This window comes from Xenopus laevis, chromosome 9_10L (genome assembly GCF_017654675.1).
Source record: "Xenopus laevis strain J_2021 chromosome 9_10L, Xenopus_laevis_v10.1, whole genome shotgun sequence".
Classification (NCBI taxonomy): Eukaryota; Metazoa; Chordata; class Amphibia; order Anura; family Pipidae; genus Xenopus; species Xenopus laevis.
In genome coordinates, this window is record NC_054387.1 from 34,175,184 (window position 1) to 34,181,183 (window position 6,000).

Below are 6,000 nucleotides of genomic sequence, written 5' to 3' on the forward strand. Positions count from 1 at the left end.
TCCAAATAGAATCCCAGTTTATCTGTTTAAATCTGGCTCTATGATCTTTGTCCCTGTAGCTGGAGTTGGAAACAGTAAAGGGAATGTAAAGGCAAAAATAAAATCCAATACAAATTTCTACACAGTCGCCGACTGCTCTACAAGGAAACAAACAAAGTTGCTTGAGTTCTGCATGGCTGGGAAGTAGTGATGTGCAGAGCGGGCCGGCCCAAAACTCTGGCGGGTTTGGGCCGACTCCTGCACAAAATCAGGGTCGCGGGCGGGTCTGAGTCGAGCTCTTCTCCTGCTCTCCCCGCCCGTGCCTAGCACTTCCGGCGCTGAAATTTATAGACATGCCCCACCCCTTTTTTGACGTTACTACGGGGTGGGCACGGGTCTATAAATAGAAGGGCAGCAGCGGGCCAGGTACGGATTGGGAGGAGGCGGGCTAGAGTCGGGTCGAAAAATTCTAGACCCGCACATCACTATTGGGAAATAAGGTGGGGGCTCCCCCTGCTGTTCATAAGTATGATTTTTTCCCTGCAGAGCATTTAGGGAATGTCTGATGATTCCTATCCACAGCAGTAAATCAAGGGAGAATCTCACTGCATACAGTCAGGTTTCTTATAAAAGCGGTACAAATTTTTTAAAGTATTTTGGTTTCTTTTTCATTAGACAGTAAAAGTGGGTTTTTATTTTTTTTGCCTTAACATGCCCTTTAAGGCTTGTTTACAACTCTGATTCAGCATCTTACCCACAACCCGATTCTTCACCCCCTGCAGTCTGGTTTTCTCTCAACAGAGACTACCCAGTCAAAAGAAGCTAATGACATTCACCAAACAAAATCTGAAAGTCACTATTAAATACAATTTTTTTTCTGTTCCGTCTTTCCCTTAACTCTCAGTTTGCATTGCACATCTCTAGAAAATCAAATCATATCTGATTTCAATACATACTGCTTCACTCTCCCATATTCTCAATACTATTTGACACACTCTGAATCATCAGAAGTCAACATGTCATAACAAAAGAACATCACCAATTCTATTCAACAACCTTATGGGATAGATTTATTAAGGTTCAAATTGTAAATTAAAATTAGAATTTTCAAGTTGGATTTTTGGTCAAAACTCACAAATTCAAGTTGGGAATAATCAAATTCGAGATTTATCATACTTGGGACCGTGGGAACAACTCAAATTAGACTATTCGCCACCTAAAACCTTCACGAGTTCATGGAGGTCAATAGCAGAGGTCCAATGACCCATTTGAAGATGTTAGTGCTAAACATAATGGTACGTGACAACCATGCAAACCATTTTTATAGGTAATGAGGACAGACACCTAAAGCAGAAATACAAGAGGGGAAAATGGAGGGCATCTACTGATGCAGCATATTTCAAACTATAAGTTTTCTTAAAATCTTTAAAAGGTTATGGTTGGGCTCCACGGCACATTAAAATGATGGAACGATTTTAAAAGTCAAGAGAAGTTTGATTTTGATTAGTTTAGTTCATGGCTCTTAAGAAGATACAGGACTATGCCCTGTTGGCTGGTTCAAGATTCTATAAATCATAAGATGTAAGATTCCATAGACACTATTATTGGGCCTGGGGGGGTCTTTTTGCGAAAATGAAATGCCAGGGCCTATTTTGAATCCCAGTCCATACCTGGTGTTCGGTAGAGGTGCCTCGGTAGAGGTGCCTCTGGTTCCCCTACCTTACATTTAGGCAACTTGCCAATACCTACGTCCCACTCACAGATGCCTATGTCCCACCGACATACAGTATGGTGTTGCATAGAGACTGGTGCAGCTTTTTGCTCAAACAGTTGCACTAAGGGCACAGGCACAGAATGCCATAGTGAAAAAGTGCAGAATATTGTCAGACTTTGTGCCTGTTTTTTTGCACTTTATGCCTTGTCCTGCAACAAAAATTAAAGCATATACTTTTCTTTTAACTTTGATTATCCAAGGGTAAATAAAATGGCAAATGCAGTTCATTCAGCATAGTACAAAAATCTATATACATGTAAAGCATCTTGTAGGTGACATCAGTACTGCAAAGGGTGTTTCCAATTTAGTTTGCACCTCACGCCCCAATACGTCAGCACAAGGGGATGACGAGAACTTGTTGATGATGAGCGGGAGCAGCCTGAAAAGTTGGAGCCGATATCCTAATCTCTACGGACAACATAACTGTCAACAAATTCTGTGCCAGAGAACATTTTGGTGGATAACTAGATTAACCTTATAATTTGTTTATCTGGGATATTTTCTGGTTTTTGAAAATACATATCTTAAAATGACCCACTTAATGGATAAGCATCTAGTATCTAATGATTTTCTTGTTCTAATTAAAAAATAATACATGAATCAAATGATACTGTGTATATATATATATATATATATATATATATATATATATATATATATATATATATATATATTGTAAGATATGTGGTTGAAAAGGTTAGACAGTGTTAGACTGGTGAAATTAAAACTCCAGGGAAAGTCTCTGTTGGGTAATGGGTCCCTGGAGTGAATGGAAGAGAGCAGGGTGGGCTTTCATTCCTTGTTCCAGTAAGGGTTTTCAGCTGCCGAGCTAGAGGCAGTAAGGTAATTAATAGGGTTGGGCACATTTTTTCGCCTTGTTTCGCTGTGGAAATAACGCCCATAGTCTTGTATGGCGGTGTGCGTCCTTTTAAGCTAAAGGTGAGCTGTAGTTAAAAGGAGATGTTAGCTACACTTCAGGGCGTCCCCCCTTGAGTGGAGGAAGGAGATGTGCTTGTGTGCAGCTGGGAAAAGAGTGATTCCTGCTAAAAGAGAGTTAAAGAGAGTTGGAGAGAGCTCCAAAAGAACTGGAGAGAGGAAGAGAGAACCCCCTCCCAGGAGACAAGGGTGTCTTCAGTGAGCGCCAGAGATGATTCTGGGACTTGTTTTAACTAACTGCTATTCCCTATGTTGAAGCAAGTGTGCTGAAGCATTATTTTGAGTATACTAAAAGCCAGCCAAGCTGAATTTACTGTAGGTGGTGTCAGTCTCCATTTTCTGTGCTGAAAACTGTGCCGTGGCTGTGATTTTCGCTACCTGAAAGCCACTATATATTTATATGACTGCATTCCCAAGTAAGTCTATAGCAGTCTGCCTTTTCCTTTTTGCCTAAGGCACGTGCATCCGAGTGTAGAATGCTGCTCCTGAGCTTCCCCCCCAGAAACGGACAGAGAATACAAAGGAAGAACATAAAAAGTAATTGGTTATCCATATGGGTTGGTGTTTGATCAGTAGTATAGTAGGCCTATTTATATTTGCAGCACTTAAATTTAGAAATTATACAGTTAGGTCTATAAATATTTGGACAGAGAAAACTTTTTATTCTAATTTTGGTTCTGTGCATTACCTTAATGAATTTTAAATGAAACAACAGAGGCAGTTGAACTGCAGACTTTCAGTTTTAATTCAGTGGGTTGAACAAAAAGATTGCATAAAAATGTGAGGAACTAAAGCCTTTTTTAACACAATCACTTAATTTCAGGGGCTCAAAAATAATTGGACAAATTAAAAAAATGTTCAGCCGGAAGTCTTGAACTCATGGACATCACCAGATTCGGGGTTTCCTCCTTTTTAATGCTCTGCCAGGACTTTAGTGCAGAAGCTTTTGTTTGTGGGCCTTTCTGTCCCAAGTTTAGTCTTCAACAAGTGAAATGCATACTCAATTGGATTCAGATAAGATGACTGACTTGCCCATTCAAGAATATTCCACTTCTTTGCTTTAATAAACTTCTGGGTTGCTTTGGCTGTATGTTTTAGGTCATTGTCCACCTGTATTATGAAACGCCTCCCAATCAATGTGACTGCATTAAGCTGGATTTGAGAAGACAGTCTCTGAACAAGTCGGAATTCATTCGGCTGCTTCTGTCCTGTGTCACATCATGGATAAACACTAGTGTCCCAGTGTCACTGGCAGCCATGCACGCCCAAGCCATCACACTGCCTCCGCCATGTTTTATAGATGATATGGTATACTTTGGATCATGAGCTGTTCCACGACTTCTCCATAATTTTTTCTTGCCATCATTCTGGTAGAGGTTGATCTTGGTTTTATCTGTCCAAAGAATGTTTTTCCAGAACTGTGCTGGCTTTTTTTTTTTTTTTTAGCAAAATCCAATCTAGCCTTTCTGTTCTTGATGCTTATGATTGGCTTGCACCCTGCAGTGCACCCTCTGTATTTACTTTCATGCAGTCTTCTCCTCCTGGAGAGTGTTGTTCACTTGTTTGGCTGTTGTGAAGGGGTTTGTCTTCACGATAGAAATTACTCTGCGATCATCCACCACTGTTGTCTTCCGTGGACATCTAGGTCTTTTTGCCTTGCTGAGTTCACCAGTGCTTTCTTTCTTTCTCATTATGTACCAAACTGTAGATTTTGCCACTCCTAATATTGTTTAAACCCTCAAACCCTAAATATACCAGTAAACCCTCAAAGTAGTGCTGTTCTGAGTCCTCTGTCAAAAGAAACACTGCATTATCTTTCCTTCTATTGTGTACACATGGGCTTCTGTATCAGACTTCCTGACTTCAGCTTAAACCTCTTGGTCCTCTCCCCCCCCCCTCCCTGTAATGTGAGCACAAAACTCTAAGTGAGCAGGGAGAGACTCAGGCAGGAAGTGATGTCACGCCAAGCTAATACTGCAGTTGCTATCCTAAACAGCTTCTAGAGCTTTTTAATCAGGTATTGTATAACATTCTACAGAATAAATGTAACATTCTAGCTTGCACTTTTGTAGCTAATCTATTGGCAATAAAATGCCTCCATATCTTTCCTTCTCCTTTAAAGATGGCTTGTTTCACCTGCATGGAGAGCTCTTTTGACTGCATGTTGTCTGTTCACAGCAAAATCTTCCACATACCCCCTCCCCTCAAATCAACTCCAGGGCTTTTATCTGCTTCATTGATAATGACATAACAAAGGAATTGCCCACACCTGCCCATGAAATAGCCTTTAAGGCAATTGTCAATTGTGAGTAAATTACTTTTGAGCCCCTGAAATGAAATGAAGTGATTGTGTTAAGAAAAGGATTTAGTTCCTCACATTTTTATGCAATCTTTTTGTTCAACCCACTGAATTAAAGCTGAAAGTCTGCAGTTCAACTGCAACTGAGTTGTTTCATTTAAAATTCATTGTGGTAATGTACAGAACCAAAATTAGATTAGTTGTCTCTGTCCAAATGTTTATGGACCTAACTGTATATGACTTGGGGAAAACCACCCAACATCCCTCTACCAAAGTTAATCTTCCCACCACCAACATAGAATGCATATATTTAGATGGGGCTACACCTATTTCCACTGAAGTTTATATTGCCCTCTTTCTGAGGCCACTAAAATGCATAGAAAATTGACAGCCATAAGACTGAATAATGAAAATATTTTAAGGAACCATTTTTCTCTCTCCAGGTCTCCTGCTATATTCATAGTATAGGGATCTTATATAGGGATCTTTACGCCTCTCTAGGTCTAGTTACTTATAGCAACCTCTCATCAGGTAGCATTAACTGGACACCTGTTTAAAAGCAAACATTTGATTGGTAATTTGAGGGGTAATTTGCAACTTGCATTCCCACACTTTTCTCCACAGTGAGATGACCATTAAATCCATGTACCATAACGGTACATGCTAGAAAATGCACTCTTTGCACCATATTAGTGTTCTCTTCCGTTTATGAATCAAGCACTGCTGCTCTTATTGACGTAGGGGAACCCTATGGAGCTGCCTTCACCTCTTGACCTGGCACTAGCTCCAGGGTTCCTTTTGTGCCCAGTGTCAACAAGCACAGAGCTGTTTCACTTAGAATCAGGTGCAACCGTTACATGCCAGACACTGAAAATGGCACCAGACTTTTGCGCAAATTTCTTCCACTTTGCAAAAACGCTCAACTCCCACTTTCAACTGCAATGATGCTGGAAAATCTTGGGAAAAAACCCTCTATTGTGGTGAAAACCTGGCGACTGCACTCGAATGTGCA